Raw genomic sequence first — 19,544 nt, forward strand, 5'->3', positions numbered from 1 at the left:
AAAACCTGATTTGAAATCCGGGGCCGGAGGTGCACCCTCCAGGAGGGCTCTAAAGGGAGTGGCGCCACGTGCCAGCGGGCGGGTAGGGACCGGGGCCTCGGGCCCAAGGGCGGAGTCTCGCAGCGGGCGGCGCCGGTCCCGCTGTGGGTGTCGGACGGGCGGCGTTGCGTGGGCGCCCACTGAAGATTTCTTCCCCGGACTTGGTGGTGCGCGAAAGGTCGGATCTCCGGTTTCGACCCGTCTCGGGCGCAAAAACCGACTCGTCCCCACTTGCCAACGCGTCGGCGAGGCACCCCGGCTCTCGAGAGAGTCTCTCGTCGGGGTCTGTTGTGCCCGAAACGTGCTTATTTTAATGAGAGCGTTTTGAACCTTAACCCCCACTCCCTGGTTTGCCTTTTTATAGGGGGGAGGGTGTCTCCGCGGCGAATTGCCGTCCTTGGGAAAAAAACCCCGCCGCAGCCGCACGCGGACCCTCTTTTTATAGGGGGGAGGGTGTCTCCGCGGCGAATTGCTGTCCTTGGGAAAAAAAACCCGCCGCAGCCGCACGCGGACCCTCTAAAGCCGTGCATTTCCGACACGCTTCCCCGGGCGAAAACGGCTCCATGCCGGCGGGTTGCGTTGTGCGGCGCGGTGAATCGCCTTTTTCGGGAAACCTGGTCCGAGAGGTTCGGATGTCCGGGGTTGCCCGCGGAGAGCGGGCCGGGCGCTTCAGGCATGGCGTCCATCGGCTCGCCGGCCCACCCAAGGCCTCTGAGAGGGCTTTGCCCCGGGACAGGTTGGGCCCAAAACGTGCGTATTTCAATGAGAGCGTTTTGGACCTTAACCCCCACTCCCTGGTTTGCCTATTTATAGGGGGAGGGTGGTCTGGAGCTCAGCTCCAGCTGCCAGAAATCAGTACAGCCATATATTGTCCATACAATACGGCAATTCCTGCAGGGTGGAGCCCAAGCCTCCGGAGCGATTCCCCCTGGGGTCTGGACAAGCCCCGCTCCGTAGCGGCTCAAGGAAAGTGGCTGCTCGCCGTCCCGCCGGGAGGCCCTCCGGGCGCTCTGTTAACGGCGTTTCTCTGCGTGGCCGGCCCGACCCTTCATGCCCAGAAGAGCGTCGGCCGGCCCGCCCGGCCTTGCCCAGAGGTGTCGGAAAGGCCGCTCCCGGGCCGCGGCCGGCCCTGCCGGAGAGCCCCGGGACGGGAGGTGCGGAAAAAGTGGCAGCCCGCCGCCCCGCCGGGAGGCCCCAGCGAGGACACTGGCTGCAGGCGGCAACAAGGGGAGTCCAAAGAGACCGGTAGGTTGCGGCGCAGGTTTCCCCCGCTCTCTGGCGAGGATGATACGGGAGATCTGCGGGCAAGGCAGGCAGGTAGGCGAGGGGCACCGGCCGGGGCGGGTCGTTCCCCGGGGGAGGTCGGCGCTGAGTATCCGCCCCACAAACGAGCGCCGGTCGTGGCCCCAAACCGAACAAGAAAGACACAGGCGGCCTCGAGGGAGCGCGCCGGAAAGGAGGCCAGGCAAGCAGGGCAGGCCGAGAAAGAAAAAGGGGAGGCCCGGACCCGGCCAACGGGGACCGAGTGCCGCCGGCCCCGTGGCAGATCTCCGAGTGGACCGCCGGAGAGGGAGCGGGCGCTCAGCGCCGAGAGAGAGAAGAGAGGGCCGCGGAGGGAAGCCCTCCTTCCTGGCAGCCGCCGAGGCGCCGGGCGGGCCCTGAGAGGCGAGAGAGAGGGTGAGAGGCCGAGGCCTATTGCGAACCCATCGACCTCAGGTCGGGCGAGAGGACCCGCCGGGTTGGGGCGCTGCATTTGGGGCCGACGCTCATCAGAGCCCAGAAAAGGCGTTGCTTAATACGGGCAGCAGGCCGGTGGCCATGGAAGTCGACTAGCCCTGAAAATGAATGGCACTGAGAGTGCCGCCCACACCTGGCCGTCGGGGCAGAGAGCGAGTGGGACCGCCGGCCGGGTGGTACGCCCCGACGAGTAGGAGGGCCGCCGCGGGGCGCGTCGAAGCGCCGGCCGCCAGGCCGCGTGGAGCCGCCGCGGGCGCAGATCTTGGTGGTAGTAGCAAATATTGGAGTGAGATGCTCGAGGGCCGAGTGGCGGAGAAGGCTTGCATGCGATCAGCAGTTGTACATGGGTCAGTCGATCCTAAGCCCCAGGGAGGTTCCGCTCCCAGCGGAGGCGGGCGTCCCCCTCCTCGCGGGGCCGGGGCCTTGCCCCCCGAGCGACACGGAATCGGGTCAATATTCCCAAACCAGCAGGTGGAGCCCTCCGTCCTCCTTGGCGGTCCGATCTGCGAAGCAAGCGAGCCCCAGACGCCGGTCGGGGACCCGGGAAGAGTTTCCTTTTCTTGCTAAGGGGCGGGATCCCTGGAATCGGCTGGTCCGGAGCTAGGGCGCTGGGCGAGCCCGGACCGGCCTGGGGCCCGCCTCGTGGACAGTCCTCGCTGCGGCCGCTTCGGCCGGCGCCCGGCAGCCGGCTCAGAACTGGTACGGACCAGGGGAATCCGACTGTCTAATGAAAAACAGAGCATCGCGACGTCTGCAGCCGGGGCGCTGACGCGATGTGATTTCTGCCCAGTGCTCTGAATGTCAAAGTGAAGAAATTCAGCGAAGTGCGGGTAAACGGGGGAGTAACTATGACTCTTTTAAGGTAGCCAAATGCCTCGTCATCTAATTAATGACGTGCATGAATGGATTAACGAGATTCCCACTGTCCCTATCTATCTAGCGAAACCACAGCCAAGGGAACGGGCTTGGCAGAATCAGCTTGACTCTAGTCTGACCTTGTGAAGAGACACGGAGGGGTGTGGGATAGGTGGGAGGGCCCTAGGCCCGACGCTGAAATGCCACTACTCTCGTGGTTTCTTTACTTAGCCGGTGAGGCGGGGAGCGGGCCCAGTCTTCCGGCGCTACGCGGCCGGCCGCCACCCGCTCCGGCGACAGCTTCAGTCGGGGACTTTGACTGGGCGGTACATCTGTCAAAGGGTAACGCAGGTGTCCTAAGGCGAGCTCAGCGAGGACGGAAACCTCGCGCGGAGCAAAAGGGCAAAAGCTCGTTTGAATCTGATTTTCAGCATGAATACAGACCGTGAAAGCGTGGCCTATCGATCCTTTTGAGCTTCGCAGTTTGAAGCGAGAGGTATCAGAAATGTTACCACAGTGATAACTGGGTAGTGGCAGCCAAGCGTTCATAGCGATGTTGCTGTTTGATCCTTCGATGTCGGCTCTTCCTATCATTGCGAAGCGTTGGATTGTTCACCCACCAATGGGGAACGTGAGCTGGCTTTGGACCGCCGTGAGACAGGTAGTTTTACCCTACTGATGAGAGGTCGCCGTCACGGCAATCCTGCTCAGTACGAGAGGAACCGCAGATTCGGACCCCTGGTTCAGGCGCTCGGTCGAGAGGCCGGTGGTGCGAGACTACCACCCGAGAGATTACGGCTAAACGCCTCTAAGTCGAAATCTCTGCCGGTGCGCGGCCCGCGTCAGCGCCCACCCGCTCTTGCCTGGAGAGGGGCCGGGCCGACTCCGCCCGCAGCCCCTGCCCGGGGGCCGGGAACTCCGGCGCAAGCCGAACCGCCGTCTCGAGAGGGACGCCAGATCACTTACAGACGACTTGGGTATGGATTGGGGTGTCGTGCCCAGTAGAGCAGCCGCTTGCTGTGATCTGCTAAAACTAAAGCTTTCGATCCGAGGGATTTGCCCGCGCCGCAGACGGGCCGATCCTGGCGGGCAGGGTCGGACGACGTCGCTGCTGCGGGAGCGGCTTCTGGGAGAGGGGTGGTGGGGTCCAGCAGCGGGGGGAGGAGGTCGAGCGCGGAGGGCCGGCCGGCGCCGCCCGGTGGCCCTCGGGCGGACCGGCCTTGGAGGAGGAGACCGGGGAGGACCAGCGGCGGGCCCGGCGGCACTCGGACTCGGCAGAGGAACTGACGGCAGAGTGAACGAGCGCTTCCCCTGTGGCCGAGGATTGGCTGCTGGGCTGCATGTCTGACACGGCCGCCCCAAACTGACTTGAAATCCACGTTTAATAGTGTACCCCGCAGGAGGGCTCTCGGGGAGTTGCCAAGTCGGTCCCAATGCCATCGTGCGATCAGCTGCTCGGCACGGATGAACCATGGCTTCCAGCCCAAGTGCGGCATCTGGCAGCGGGCGGCGTCGGTCCCGCCGTGGGTGCCGGACGGGAAGCGTTACGAGGGTGCCCGCAAAAGATTTCTTCCTCCGACTTCGTTGACCGCGAAAGGGCTCATCTCCAGTTACGATTCGACTCGGGCGCAAAAACTGACTCGGCCCCACCGGCGAGAGCCGGGGATACGCTGCCGGGCCGCGAGGCTTATCCGGCCGCCCAAAACCTGATTTGAAATCCGGGGCCGGAGGTGCACCCCGCAGGAGGGCTCTAATGGGAGTGGCGCCACGTGCCAGCGGGCGGGTAGGGACCGGGGCCTCGGGCCCGAGGGCGGAGTCTCGCAGCTGGCGGCGCCGGTCCCGCTGTGGGTGTCGGACGGGCGGCGTTGCGTGGGCGCCCGCTGAAGATTTCTTCCCCGGACTTGGTGGTGCGCGAAAGGTCGGATCTCCGGTTTCGACCCGACTCGGGCGCAAAAACCGACTCGTCCCCACTTGCCAACGCGTCGGCGAGGCACCCCGGCTCTCGAGAGAGTCTCTCGTCGGGGTCTGTTGGGCCCGAAACGTGCTTATTTTAATGAGAGCGTTTTGAACCTTAACCCCCACTCCCTGGTTTGCCTTTTTATAGGGGGGAGGGTGTCTGCGCGGCGAATTACCGTCCTTGGGAAAAAAAACCCGCCGCAGCCGCACGCGGACCCTCTAAAGCCGTGCATTTCCGACATGCTTCCCCGGGCGAAAACGGCTCCATGCCGGCGGGTTGCGTTGTGCGGCGCGGTGAATCGCCTTTTTCGGAAAACCTGGTCCGAGAGGTTCGGATGTCCGGGGTTGCCCGCGGAGAGCGGGCCGGGCGCTTCAGGCATGGCGTCCATCGGCTCGCCGGCCCACCCAAGGCCTCTGAGAGGGCTTTGCCCCGGGACAGGTTGGGCCCAAAACGTGCGTATTTCAATGAGAGCGTTTTGGACCTTAACCCCCACTCCCTGGTTTGCCTATTTATAGGGGGAGGGTGGTCTGGAGCTCAGCTCCAGCTGCCAGAAATCAGTAAAGCCATATATTGTCCATACAATACGGCAATTCCTGCAGGGTGGAGCCCAAGCCTCCGGAGCGATTCCCCCTGGGGTCTGGACAAGCCCCGCTCCGTAGCGGCTCAAGGAAAGTGGCTGCTCGCCGTCCCGCCGGGAGGCCCTCCGGGCGCTCCGTTAACGGCGTTTCTCTGCGTGGCCGGCCCGACCCTTCATGCCCAGAAGAGCGTCGGCCGGCCCGCCCGGCCTTGCCCAGAGGTGTCGGAAAGGCCGCTCCCGGGCCGCGGCCGGCCCTGCCGGAGAGCCCCGGGACGGGAGGTGCGGAAAAAAGTGGCAGCCCGCCGCCCCGCCGGGAGGCCCCAGCGAGGACACTGGCTGCAGGCGGCAACAAGGGGAGTCCAAAGAGACCGGTAGGTTGCGGCGCAGGTTTCCCCCGCTCTCTGGCGAGGATGATACGGGAGATCTGCGGGCAAGGCAGGCAGGTAGGCGAGGGGCACCGGCCGGGCGGGTCGTTCCCCGGGGGAGGTCGGCGCTGAGTATCCGCCCCACAAACGAGCGCCGGTCGTGGCCCCAAACCGAACAAGAAAGACACAGGCGGCCTCGAGGGAGCGCGCCGGAAAGGAGGCCAGGCAAGCAGGGCAGGCCGAGAAAGAAAAAGGGGAGGCCCGGACCCGGCCAACGGGGACCGAGTGCCGCCGGCCCCGTGGCAGATCTCCGAGTGGACCGCCGGAGAGGGAGCGGGCGCTCAGCGCCGAGAGAGAGAAGAGAGGGCCGCGGAGGGAAGCCCTCCTTCCTGGCAGCCGCCGAGGCGCCGGGCGGGCCCTGAGAGGCGAGAGAGAGAGTGAGAGGCCGAGGCCTATTGCGAACCCATCGACCTCAGGTCGGGCGAGAGGACCCGCCGGGTTGGGGCGCCGCATTTGGGGCCGACGCTCATCAGAGCCCAGAAAAGGCGTAGCTTAATACGGGCAGCAGGCCGGTGGCCATGGAAGTCGACTAGCCCTGAAAATGAATGGCACTGAGAGTGCCGCCCACACCTGGCCGTCGGGGCAGAGAGCGAGTGGGACCGCCGGCCGGTTGGTACGCCCCGACGAGTAGGAGGGCCGCCGCGGTGCGCGTCGAAGCGCCGGCCGCCAGGCCGCGTGGAGCCGCCGCGGGCGCAGATCTTGGTGGTAGTAGCAAATATTGGAGTGAGATCCTCGAGGGCCGAGTGGCGGAGAAGGCTTGCATGCGATCAGCAGTTGTACATGGGTCAGTCGATCCTAAGCCCCAGGGAGGTTCCGCTCCCAGCGGAGGCGGGCGCCCCCCACCTCGCGGGGCCGGGGCCTCGCCCCCCGGGCGAAACGGAATCGGGTCAATATTCCCAAACCCGCAGGCGGAGCCCTACGTCCTCCTTGGCGGTCCGATCTGCGAAGCAAGCGAGCCCCAGACGACGGTCGGGGACCCGGGAAGAGTTTCCTTTTCTTGCTAAGGGGCGGGATCCCTGGAATCGGCTGGTCCGGAGCTAGGGCGCTGGGCGAGCCCGGACCGGCCTGGGGCCCGCCTCGTGGACAGTCCTCGCTGCGGCCGCTTCGGTCGGCGCCCAGCAGCCGGCTCAGAACTGGTACGGACCAGGGGAATCCGACTGTCTAATGAAAAACAGAGCATCGCGACGTCTGCAGCCGGGGCGCTGACGCGATGTGATTTCTGCCCAGTGCTCTGAATGTCAAAGTGAAGAAATTCAGCGAAGTGCGGGTAAACGGCGGGAGTAACTATGACTCTTTTAAGGTAGCCAAATGCCTCGTCATCTAATTAATGACGTGCATGAATGGATTAACGAGATTCCCACTGTCCCTATCTATCTAGCGAAACCACAGCCAAGGGAACGGGCTTGGCAGAATCAGCTTGACTCTAGTCTGACCTTGTGAAGAGACACGGAGGGGTGTGGGATAGGTGGGAGGGCCCCAGGCCCGACGCTGAAATGCCACTACTCTCGTGGTTTCTTTACTTAGCCGGTGAGGCGGGGAGCTGGCCCAGTCTTCCGGCGCTACGCGGCCGGCCGCCACCCGCTCCGGCGACAGCTTCAGTCGGGGACTTTGACTGGGGCGGTACATCTGTCAAAGGGTAACGCAGGTGTCCTAAGGCGAGCTCAGCGAGGACGGAAACCAGGAGCAAAAGGGCAAAAGCTCGTTTGAATCTGATTTTCAGCATGAATACAGACCGTGAAAGCGTGGCCTATCGATCCTTTTGAGCTTCGCAGTTTGAAGCGAGAGGTATCAGAAATGTTACCACAGTGATAACTGGGTAGTTGCAGCCAAGCGTTCATATCGATGTTGCTGTTTGATCCTTCGATGTCGGCTCTTCCTATCATTGCGAAGCGTTGGATTGTTCACCCACCAATGGGGAACGTGAGCTGGCTTTGGACCGCCGTGAGACAGGTAGTTTTACCCTACTGATGAGAGGTCGCCGTCACGGCAATCCTGCTCAGTACGAGAGGAACCGCAGATTCGGACCCCTGGTTCAGGCGCTCGGTGGTGCGAGACTACCACCCGAGAGATTACGGCTAAACGCCTCTAAGTCGAAATCTCTGCCGGTGCGCGGCCCGCGTCAGCGCCCACCCGCTCTTGCCTGGAGGGGGGCCGGGCCGACTCCGCCCACGGCCCCTTGCCCGGGGGCCGGGAACTCCGGCGCAAGCCGAACCGCCGTCTCGAGAGGGACGCCAGATCACTTGCAGACGACTTGGGTATGGATTGGGGTGTCGTGCCCAGTAGAGCAGCCGCTTGCTGTGATCTGCTAAAACTAAAGCTTTCGATCCGAGGGATTTGCGCGCGCCGCAGACGGGCCGATCCTGGCGGGCCGGGTCGGACGACGTCGCTGCTGCGGGAGCGGCTTCTGGGAGAGGGGTGGTGGGGTCCAGCAGCGGGGGGAGGAGGTCGAGCGCGGAGGGCCGGCCGGCGCCGCCCGGTGGCCCTCGGGCGGACCGGCCTTGGAGGAGGAGACCGGGGAGTACCAGCGGCGGGCCCGGCGGCACTCGGACTCGGCAGAGGAACTGACGGCGGAGTAAACGAGCGCTTTCCCTGAGGCCGAGGATTGGCTGCTGGGCTGCATGTCTGACACGGCCGCCCCAAACTGACTTGAAATCCACGTTTAATAGTGTATCCCGCAGGAGGGCTCTCGGGGAGTTGCCAAGTCGGTCCCAATGCCATCGGGCGATCAGCTGTTCGGCACGGAAAAACCATGGCTTCCAGCCTGAGTGCGGCATCTGGCAGCGGGCGGCGTCGGTCCCGCCGTGGGTGCCGGACGGGGAGCGTTACGTGGGTGCCCGCTAAAGATTTCTTCCTCGGACTTCCTTGACCGCGAAAGGGCTCATCTCCAGTTACGCTTCGACTCGGGCGCAAAAACTGACTCGGCCCCACCGGCGAGAGCCGGGGATACGCTGCCGGGCCGCGAGGCTTATCCGGCCGCCCAAAACCTGATTTGAAATCCGGGGCCGGAGGTGCACCCTCCAGGAGGGCTCTAATGGGAGTGGCGCCACGTGCCAGCGGGCGGGTAGGGACCGGGGCCTCGGGCCCGAGGGCGGAGTCTCGCAGCGGGCGGCGCCGGTCCCGCTGTGGGTGTCGGACGGGCGGCGTTGCGTGGGCGCCCGCTGAAGATTTCTTCCCCGGACTTGGTGGTGCGCGAAAGGTCGGATCTCCGGTTTCGACCCGACTCGGGCGCAAAAACCGACTCGTCCCCACTTTCCAACCCGTCGGCGAGGCACCCCGGCTCTCGAGAGCGTCTCTCGTCGGGGTCTGTTGGGCCCGAAACGTGCTTATTTTAATGAGAGCGTTTTGAACCTTAACCCCCACTCCTTGGTTTGCCTTTTTATAGGGGGAGGGTGTCTCCGCGGCGAATTGCCGTCCTGGGGAAAAAAAACCCGCCGCAGCCGCAAGCGGACCCTCTAAAGCCGTGCATTTCCGACACGCTTCCCCGGGAGAAAACGGCTCCATGCCGGCGGGCTGCGTGGTGCGGCGCGGTGAATCGCCTTTTTCGGAAAACCTCGACCGAGAGGTTCGGATGTCCGGGGTTGCCCGCGGAGAGCGGGCCGGGCGCTTCAGGCATGGCGTCCATCGGCTCGCCGGCCCACCCAAGGCCTCTGAGAGGGCTTTGCCCCGGGACAGGTTGGGCCCAAAACGTGCGTATTTCAATGAGAGCGTTTTGGACCTTAACCCCCACTCCCTGGTTTGCCTATTTATAGGGGGAGGGTGGTCTGGAGCTCAGCTCCAGCTGCCAGAAATCAGTACAGCCATATATTGTCCATACAATACTGCAATTCCTGCAGGGTGGAGCCCAAGCCTCCGGAGCGATTCCCCCTTGGGTCTGGACAAGCCCCGCTCCGTAGCCGCTCAAGGAAAGTGGCTGCTCGCCGTCCCGCTGGGAGGCCCTCCGGGCGCTCCGTTAACGGCGTTTCTCTGCGCGGCCGGCCCGACCATTCATGCCCAGAAGAGCGTCGGCCGGCCCGCCCGGCCTTGACCTAAGGTGTCGGAAAGGCCGCTCCCGGGCCGCGGCCGGCCCTGCCGGAGAGCCCCGGGACGGGAGGTGCGGAAAAAGTGGCAGCCCGCCGCCCCGCCGGGAGGCCCCAGCGAGGACACTGGCTGCAGGCGGCAACAAGGGGAGTCCAAAGAGACCGGTAGGTTGCGGCGCAGGTTTCCCCCGCTCTCTGGCGAGGATGATACGGGAGATCTGCGGGCAAGGCAGGCAGGTAGGCGAGGGGCACCGGCCGGTCGGGTTTCCCCCGCTCTCTGGCGAGGATGATACGGGAGATCTGCGGGCAAGGCAGGCAGGTAGGCGAGGGGCACCGGCCGGGCGGGTCGTTCCCCGGGGGAGGTCGGCGCTGAGTATCCGCCCCACAAACGAGCGCCGGTCGTGCCCCCAAACCGAACAAGAAAGACACAGGCGGCCTCGAGGGAGCGCGCCGGAAAGGAGGCCAGGCAGGCAGGGCAGGCCGAGAAAGAAAAAGGGGAGGCCCGGACCCGGCCAACGGGGACCGAGTGCCGCCGGCCCCGTGGCAGATCTCCGAGTGGACCGCCGGAGAGGGAGCGGGCGCCCAGCGCCGAGAGAGAGAGAAGAGAGGGCTGCGGAGGGAAGCCCTCCTTCCTGGCAGCCGCCGAGGCGCCGGGCGGGCCCTGAGAGGCGAGAGAGAGAGTGAGAGGCCGAGGCCTATTGCGAACCCATCGACCTCAGGTCGGGCGAGAGGACCCGCCGGGTTGGGGCGCCGCATTTTGGGCCGACGCTCATCAGAGCCCAGAAAAGGCGTTGCTTAATACGGGCAGCAGGCCGGTGGCCATGGAAGTCGACTAGCCCTGAAAATGAATGGCACTGAGAGTGCCGCCCACACCTGGCCGTCGGGGCAGAGAGCGAGTGGGACCGCCGGCCGGTTGGTACGCCCCGACGAGTAGGAGGGCCGCCGCGGTGGGCGTCGAAGCGCCGGCCGCCAGGCCGCGTGGAGCCGCCGCGGGCGCAGATCTTGGCGGTAGTAGCAAATATTGGAGTGAGATCCTCGAGGGCCGAGTGGCGGAGAAGGCTTGCATGCCATCAGCAGTTGTACATGGGTCAGTCGATCCTAAGCCCCAGGGAGGTTCCGCTCCCAGCGGAGGCGGGCGTCCCCCTCCTCGCGGGGCCGGGGCCTTGCCCCCCGAGCGACACGGAATCGGGTCAATATTCCCAAACCCGCAGGTGGAGCCCTCCGTCCTCCTTGGCGGTCCGATCTGCGAAGCAAGCGAGCCCCAGACGCCGGTCGGGGACCCGGGAAGAGTTTCCTTTTCTTGCTAAGGGGCGGGATCCCTGGAATCGGCTGGTCCGGAGCTAGGGCGCTGGGCGAGCCCGGACCGGCCTGGGGCCCGCCTCGTGGACAGTCCTCGCTGCGGCCGCTTCGGCCGGCGACCAGCAGCCGGCTCAGAACTGGTACGGACCAGGGGAATCCGACTGTCTAATGAAAACAGAGCATCGCGACGTCTGCAGCCGGGGCGCTGACGCGATGTGATTTCTGCCCAGTGCTCTGAATGTCAAAGTGAAGAAATTCAGCGAAGTGCGGGTAAACGGCGGGAGTAACTATGACTCTTTTAAGGTAGCCAAATGCCTCGTCATCTAATTAATGACGTGCATGAATGGATTAACGAGATTCCCACTGTCCCTATCTATCTAGCGAAACCACAGCCAAGGGAACGGGCTTGGCAGAATCAGCTTGACTCTAGTCTGACCTTGTGAAGAGACACGGAGGGGTGTGGGATAGGTGGGAGGGCCCCAGGCCCGACGCTGAAATGCCACTACTCTCGTGGTTTCTTTACTCAGCCGGTGAGGCGGGGAGCTGGCCCAGTCTTCTGGCGCTACGCGGCCGGCCGCCACCCGCTCCGGCGACAGCTTCAGTCGGGGGGTTTGACTGGGGCGGTACATCTGTCAAAGGGTAACGCAGGTGTCCTAAGGCGAGCTCAGCGAGGACGGAAACCTCGCGCGGAGCAAAAGGGCAAAAGCTCGTTTGAATCGTATTTTCAGCATGAATACAGACCGTGAAAGCGTGGCCTATCGATCCTTTTGAGCTTCGCAGTTTGAAGCGAGAGGTATCAGAAATGTTACCACAGTGATAACTGGGTAGTTCCAGCCAAGCGTTCATAGCGATGTTGCTGTTTGATCCTTCGATGTCGCTCTTCCTATCATTGCGAAGCGTTGGATTGTTCACCCACCAATGGGGAACGTGAGCTGGATTTGCCCGCGCCGCAGACAGGCCGATCCTGGCGGGCAGGGTCGGACGACGTCGCTGCTGCGGGAGCGGCTTCTGGGAGAGGGGTGGTGGGGTCCAGCAGCGGGGGGAGGAGGTCGAGCGCGGAGGGCCGGCCGGCGCCGCCCGGTGGCCCTCGGGCGGACCGGCCTTGGAGGAGGAGACCGGGGAGGACCAGCGGCGGGCCCGGCGGCACTCGGACTCGGCAGAGGAACTGACGGCGGAGTAAACGAGCGCTTTCCCTGAGGCCGAGGATTGGCTGCTGGGCTGCATGTCTGACACGGCCGCCCCAAACTGACTTGAAATCCACGTTTAATAGTATATCCCGCAGGAGGGCTCTCGGGGAGTTGCCAAGTCGGTCCCAATGCCATCGCGCGATCAGCTGTTCGGCACGGAAAAACCATGGCTTCCAGCCCGAGTGCGGCATCTGGCAGCGGGCGGCGTCGGTCCCGCCGTGGGTGCCGGACGGGGAGCGTTACGTGGGTGCCCGCTAAAGATTTCTTCCTCGGACTTCCTTGACCGCGAAAGGGCTCATCTCCAGTTACGCTTCGACTCGGGCGCAAAAACTGACTCGGCCCCACCGGCGAGAGCCGGGGATACGCTGCCGGGCCGCGAGGCTTATCCGGCCGCCCAAAACCTGATTTGAAATCCGGGGCCGGAGGTGCACCCTCCAGGAGGGCTCTAATGGGAGTGGCGCCACGTGCCAGCGGGTGGGTAGGGACCGGGGCCTCGGGCCCAAGGGCGGAGTCTCGCAGCGGGCGGCGCCTGTCCCGCTGTGGTTGTCGGACGGGCGGCGTTGCGTGGGCGCCCGCTGAAGATTTCTTCCCCGGACTTGGTGGTGCGCGAAAGGTCGGATCTCCGGTTTCAACCCGACTCGGGCGCAAAAACCGACTCGTCCCCACTTGCAAACGCGTCGGCGAGGCACCCCGGCTCTCGAGAGCGTCTCTCGTCGGGGTCTGTTGGGCCCCAAACGTGCGTATTTCAATGAGAGCGTTTTGAACCTTAACCCCCACTCCCTGGTTTGCCTTTTTATAGGGGGGAGGGTGTCTCCGCGGCGAATTGCCGTCCTGGGGGAAAAAAAACCCGCCGAATCCGCACGCGGACCCTCTAAAGCCGTGCATTTCCGACACGCTTCCCCGGGCGAAAACGGCTCCATGCCGGCGGGTTGCGTGGTGCGGCGCGGTGAATCGCCTTTTTCGGAAAACCTGGTCCGAGAGGTTCGGATGTCCGGGGTTGCCCGCGGAGAGCGGGCCGGGCGCTTCAGGCATAGCGTCCATCGGATCGCCGGCCCACCCAAGGCCTCTGAGAGGGCTTTGCCCCGGGACAGGTTGGGCCCAAAACGTGCGTATTTCAATGAGAGCGTTTTGGACCTTAACCCCCACTCCCTGGTTTGCCTATTTATAGGGGGAGGGTGGTCTGGAGCTCAGCTCCAGCTGCCAGAAATCAGTACAGCCATATATTGTCCATACAATACGGCAATTCCTGCAGTTTGAACCCAAGCCTCCGGAGCGATTCCCCCTGGGGTCTGGACAAGCCCCGCTCCGAAGCGGCTCAAGGAAAGTGGCCGGCCCGACCCTTCATGCCCAGAAGAGCGTCGGCCGGCCCGCCCGGCCTTGCCCAGAGGTGTCGGAAAGGCCGCTCCCGGGCCGCGGCCGGCCCTGCCGGAGAGCCCCGGGACGGGAGGTGCGGAAAAAGTGGCAGCCCGCCGCCCCGCCGGGAGGCCCCAGCGAGGACACTGGCTGCAGGCGGCAACAAGGGGAGTCCAAAGAGACCGGTATGTTGCGGCGCGGGTTTCCCCCGCTCTCTGGCGAGGATGATACGGGAGATCTGCGGGCAAGGCAGGCAGGTAGGCGAGGGGCACCGGCCGGGGCGGGTCGTTCCCCGGGGGAGGTCGGCGCTGAGTATCCGCCCCACAAACGAGCGCCGGTCGTGGCCCCAAACCGAACAAGAAAGACACAGGCGGCCTCGAGGGAGCGCGCCGGAAAGGAGGCCAGGCAAGCAGGGCAGGCCGAGAAAGAAAAAGGGGAGGCCCGGACCCGGCCAACGGGGACCCGAGTGCCGCCGGCCCCGTGGCAGATCTCCGAGTGGACCGCCGGAGAGGGAGCGGGCGCTCAGCGCCGAGAGAGAGAAGAGAGGGCCGCGGAGGGAAGCCCTCCTTCCTGGCAGCCGCCGAGGCGCCGGGCGGGCCCTGAGAGGCGAGAGAGAGAGTGAGAGGCCGAGGCCTATTGCGAACCCATCGACCTCAGGTCGGGCGAGAGGACCCGCCGGGTTGGGGCGCTGCATTTGGGGCCGACGCTCATCAGAGCCCAGAAAAGGCGTTGCTTAATACGGGCAGCAGGCCGGTGGCCATGGAAGTCGACTAGCCCTGAAAATGAATGGCACTGAGAGTGCCGCCCACACCTGGCCGTCGGGGCAGAGAGCGAGTGGGACCGCCGGCCGGGTGGTACGCCCCGACGAGTAGGAGGGCCGCCGCGGGGCGCGTCGAAGCGCCGGCCGCCAGGCCGCGTGGAGCCGCCGCGGGCGCAGATCTTGGTGGTAGTAGCAAATATTGGAGTGAGATGCTCGAGGGCCGAGTGGCGGAGAAGGCTTGCATGCGATCAGCAGTTGTACATGGGTCAGTCGATCCTAAGCCCCAGGGAGGTTCCGCTCCCAGCGGAGGCGGGCGCCCCCCTCCTCGCGGGGCCGTGGCCTCGCCCCCCGGGCGAAACGGAATCGGGTCAATATTCCCAAACCCGCAGGCGGAGCCCTCCGTCCTCCTTGGCGGGCCGATCTGCGAAGCAGGCGAACCCCAGACGCCGGTCGGGGACCCGGGAAGAGTTTCCTTTTCTTGCTAAGGGGCGGGATCCCTGGAATCGGCTGGTCCGGAGCTAGGGCGCTGGGCGAGCCCGGACCGGCCTGGGGCCCGCCTCGTGGACAGTCCTCGCTGCGGCCGCTTCGGCCGGCGCCCAGCAGCCGGATCAGAACTGGTACGGACCAGGGGAATCCGATTGTCTAATGAAAAACAGAGCATCGCGACGTCTGCAGCCGGGGCGCTGACGCGATGTGATTTCTGCCCAGTGCTCTGAATGTCAAAGTGAAGAAATTCAGCGAAGTGCGGGTAAACGGCGGGAGTAACTATGACTCTCTTAAGGTAGCCAAATGCCTCGTCATCTAATTAATGACGCGCATTAATGGATTAACGAGATTCCCACTGTCCCTATCTATCTAGCGAAACCACAGCCAAGGGAACGGGCTTGGCAGAATCAGCTTGACTCTAGTCTGACCTTGTGAAGAGACACGGAGGGGTGTGGGATAGGTGGGAGGGCCCCAGGCCCGACGCTGAAATGCCACTACTCTCGTGGTTTCTTTACTTAGCCGGTGAGGGGGGGAGCGGGCCCAGTCTTCCGGCGCTACGCGGCCGGCCGCCACCCGCTCCGGCGACAGCTTCAGTCGGGGACTTTAACTGGGCGGAACATCTGTCAAAGGGTAACGCAGGTGTCCTAAGGCGAGCTCAGCGAGGACGGAAACCTCGCGCGGAGCAAAAGGGCAAAAGCTCGTTTGAATCTGATTTTCAGCATGAATACAGACCGTGAAAGCGTGGCCTATCGATCCTTTTGAGCTTCGCAGTTTGAAGCGAGAGGTATCAGAAATGTTACCACAGTGATAACTGGGTAGTGGCAGCCAAGCGTTCATAACGATGTTGCTGTTTGATCCTTCGATGTCGGCTCTTCCTATCATTGCGAAGCGTTGGATTGTTCACCCACCAATGGGGAACGTGAGCTGGATTTGCCCGCGCCGCAGACAGGCCGATCCTGGCGGGCAGGGTCGGACGACGTCGCTGCTGCGGGAGCGGCTTCTGGGAGAGGGGTGGTGGGGTCCAGCAGCGGGGGGAGGAGGTCGAGCGCGGAGGGCCGGCCGGCGCCGCCCGGTGGCCCTCGGGCGGACCGGCCTTGGAGGAGGAGACCGGGGAGGACCAGCGGCGGGCCCGGCGGCACTCGGACTCGGCAGAGGAACTGACGGCGGAGTAAACGAGCGCTTTCCCTGAGGCCGAGGATTGGCTGCTGGGCTGCATGTCTGACACGGCCGCCCCAAACTGACTTGAAATCCACGTTTAATAGTGTATCCCGCAGGAGGGCTCTCGGGGAGTTGCCAAGTCGGTCCCAATGCCATCGCGCGATCAGCTGTTCGGCACGGAAAAAACCATGGCTTCCAGCCCGAGTGCGGCATCTGGCAGCGGGCGGCGTCGGTCCCGCCGTGGGTGCCGGACGGGGAGCGTTACGTGGGTGCCCGCTAAAGATTTCTTCCTCGGACTTCCTTGACCGCGAAAGGGCTCATCTCCAGTTACGCTTCGACTCGGGCGCAAAAACTGACTCGGCCCCACCGGCGAGAGCCGGGGATACGCTGCCGGGCCGCGAGGCTTATCCGGCCGCCCAAAACCTGATTTGAAATCCGGGGCCGGAGGTGCACCCTCCAGGAGGGCTCTAATGGGAGTGGCGCCACGTGCCAGCGGGTGGGTAGGGACCGGGGCCTCGGGCCCAAGGGCGGAGTCTCGCAGCGGGCGGCGCCTGTCCCGCTGTGGTTGTCGGACGGGCGGCGTTGCGTGGGCGCCCGCTGAAGATTTCTTCCCCGGACTTGGTGGTGCGCGAAAGGTCGGATCTCCGGTTTCAACCCGACTCGGGCGCAAAAACCGACTCGTCCCCACTTGCCAACGCGTCGGCGAGGCACCCCGGCTCTCGAGAGCGTCTCTCGTCGGGGTCTGTTTGGGCCCCAAACGTGCGTATTTCAATGAGAGCGTTTTGAACCTTAACCCCCACTCCCTGGTTTGCCTTTTTATAGGGGGGAGGGTGTCTCCGCGGCGATTGCCGTCCTGGGGGAAAAAAAAACCCGCCGAATCCGCACGCGGACCCTCTAAAGCCGTGCATTTCCGACACGCTTCCCCGGGCGAAAACGGCTCCATGCCGGCGGGTTGCGTGGTGCGGCGCGGTGAATCGCCTTTTTCGGAAAACCTGGTCCGAGAGGTTCGGATGTCCGGGGTTGCCCGCGGAGAGCGGGCCGGGCGCTTCAGGCATAGCGTCCATCGGATCGCCGGCCCACCCAAGGCCTCTGAGAGGGCTTTGCCCCGGGACAGGTTGGGCCCAAAACGTGCGTATTTCAATGAGAGCGTTTTGGACCTTAACCCCCACTCCCTGGTTTGCCTATTTATAGGGGGAGGGTGGTCTGGAGCTCAGCTCCAGCTGCCAGAAATCAGTACAGCCATATATTGTCCATACAATACGGCAATTCCTGCAGTTTGAACCCAAGCCTCCGGAGCGATTCCCCCTGGGGTCTGGACAAGCCCCGCTCCGAAGCGGCTCAAGGAAAGTGGCCGGCCCGACCCTTCATGCCCAGAAGAGCGTCGGCCGGCCCGCCCGGCCTTGCCCAGAGGTGTCGGAAAGGCCGCTCCCGGGCCGCGGCCGGCCCTGCCGGAGAGCCCCGGGACGGGAGGTGCGGAAAAAGTGGCAGCCCGCCGCCCCGCCGGGAGGCCCCAGCGAGGACACTGGCTGCAGGCGGCAACAAGGGGAGTCCAAAGAGACCGGTATGTTGCGGCGCGGGTTTCCCCCGCTCTCTGGCGAGGATGATACGGGAGATCTGCGGGCAAGGCAGGCAGGTAGGCGAGGGGCACCGGCCGGGGCGGGTCGTTCCCCGGGGGAGGTCGGCGCTGAGTATCCGCCCCACAAACGAGCGCCGGTCGTGGCCCCAAACCGAACAAGAAAGACACAGGCGGCCTCGAGGGAGCGCGCCGGAAAGGAGGCCAGGCAAGCAGGGCAGGCCGAGAAAGAAAAAGGGGAGGCCCGGACCCGGCCAACGGGGACCCGAGTGCCGCCGGCCCCGTGGCAGATCTCCGAGTGGACCGCCGGAGAGGGAGCGGGCGCGCAGCGCGGGGAGAGAGAAGAGAGGCCCGCGGAGGGAAGCCCCCCTTCCTGGCAGCCGCCGAGGCGCCGGGCGGGCCCTGAGAGGCGAGAGAGAGAGTGAGAGGCCGAGGCCTATTGCGAACCCATCGACCTCAGGTCGGGCGAGAGGACCCGCCGGGTTGGGGCGCTGCATTTGGGGCCGACGCTCATCAGAGCCCAGAAAAGGCGTTGCTTAATACGGGCAGCAGGCCGGTGGCCATGGAAGTCGACTAGCCCTGAAAATGAATGGCACTGAGAGTGCCGCCCACACCTGGCCGTCGGGGCAGAGAGCGAGTGGGACCGCCGGCCGGGTGGTACGCCCCGACGAGTAGGAGGGCCGCCGCGGGGCGCGTCGAAGCGCCGGCCGCCAGGCCGCGTGGAGCCGCCGCGGGCGCAGATCTTGGTGGTAGTAGCAAATATTGGAGTGAGATGCTCGAGGGCCGAGTGGCGGAGAAGGCTTGCATGCGATCAGCAGTTGTACATGGGTCAGTCGATCCTAAGCCCCAGGGAGGTTCCGCTCCCAGCGGAGGCGGGCGCCCCCCTCCTCGCGGGGCCGTGGCCTCGCCCCCCGGGCGAAACGGAATCGGGTCAATATTCCCAAACCCGCAGGCGGAGCCCTCCGTCCTCCTTGGCGGTCCGATCTGCGAAGCAGGCGAACCCCAGACGCCGGTCGGGGACCCGGGAAGAGTTTCCTTTTCTTGCTAAGGGGCGGGATCCCTGGAATCGGCTGGTCCGGAGCTAGGGCGCTGGGCGAGCCCCGACCGAGCTGGGGCCCGCCTCGTGGACAGTCCTCGCTGCGGCCGCTTCGGCCGGCGCCCAGCAGCCGGATCAGAACTGGTACGGACCAGGGGAATCCGATTGTCTAATGAAAAACAGAGCATCGCGACGTCTGCAGCCGGGGCGCTGACGCGATGTGATTTCTGCCCAGTGCTCTGAATGTCAAAGTGAAGAAATTCAGCGAAGTGCGGGTAAACGGCGGGAGTAACTATGACTCTCTTAAGGTAGCCAAATGCCTCGTCATCTAATTAATGACGCGCATTAATGGATTAACGAGATTCCCACTGTCCCTATCTATCTAGCGAAACCACAGCCAAGGGAACGGGCTTGGCAGAATCAGCTTGACTCTAGTCTGACCTTGTGAAGAGACACGGAGGGGTGTGGGATAGGTGGGAGGGCCCCAGGCCCGACGCTGAAATGCCACTACTCTCGTGGTTTCTTTACTTAGCCGGTGAGGGGGGGAGCGGGCCCAGTCTTCCGGCGCTACGCGGCCGGCCGCCACCCGCTCCGGCGACAGCTTCAGTCGGGGACTTTAACTGGGCGGAACATCTGTCAAAGGTAACGCAGGTGTCCTAAGGCGAGCTCAGCGAGGACGGAAACCTCGCGCGGAGCAAAAGGGCAAAAGCTCGTTTGAATCTGATTTTCAGCATGAATACAGACCGTGAAAGCGTGGCCTATCGATCCTTTTGAGCTTCGCAGTTTGAAGCGAGAGGTATCAGAAATGTTACCACAGTGATAACTGGGTAGTGGCAGCCAAGCGTTCATAACGATGTTGCTGTTTGATCCTTCGATGTCGGCTCTTCCTATCATTGCGAAGCGTTGGATTGTTCACCCCACCAATGGGGAACGTGAGCTGGATTTGCCCGCGCCGCAGACAGGCCGATCCTAGCGGGCAGGGTCGGACGGCGTCGCCGCCGCGGGAGCGGCTTCTGGGAGAGGGGTGGTGGGGTACAGTAGCGGGGGAGGAGGTCGAGCGCAGAGGGCCGGCTGGTGGCACCCGGT

General features: G+C 64.6%; 5 pseudogenes; all 5 read left to right on the top strand.

The window, feature by feature from the left end:
- Nucleotides 1–2,333: 2,333 nt before the first annotated feature.
- On the top strand, nt 2,334–3,689 carry LOC147795145 (large subunit ribosomal RNA; annotated as a pseudogene).
- A 2,895-nt stretch (nt 3,690–6,584) lies between these two features.
- On the top strand, nt 6,585–7,926 carry LOC147795146 (large subunit ribosomal RNA; annotated as a pseudogene).
- A 2,977-nt stretch (nt 7,927–10,903) lies between these two features.
- LOC147795147 (large subunit ribosomal RNA) lies at nt 10,904–11,874 on the top strand (annotated as a pseudogene; the record flags this gene model as incomplete).
- Nucleotides 11,875–14,680: 2,806 nt separating this feature from the next.
- On the top strand, nt 14,681–15,652 carry LOC147795148 (large subunit ribosomal RNA; annotated as a pseudogene; the record flags this gene model as incomplete).
- Nucleotides 15,653–18,460: 2,808 nt separating this feature from the next.
- On the top strand, nt 18,461–19,433 carry LOC147795149 (large subunit ribosomal RNA; annotated as a pseudogene; the record flags this gene model as incomplete).
- Nucleotides 19,434–19,544: the final 111 nt, after the last annotated feature.

Source organism: Acanthaster planci, unplaced genomic scaffold (genome assembly GCF_054643075.1).
Source record: "Acanthaster planci isolate LZ-2023a unplaced genomic scaffold, COTS_SCS Contig147, whole genome shotgun sequence".
Lineage (NCBI taxonomy): Eukaryota > Metazoa > Echinodermata > Asteroidea > Valvatida > Acanthasteridae > Acanthaster > Acanthaster planci.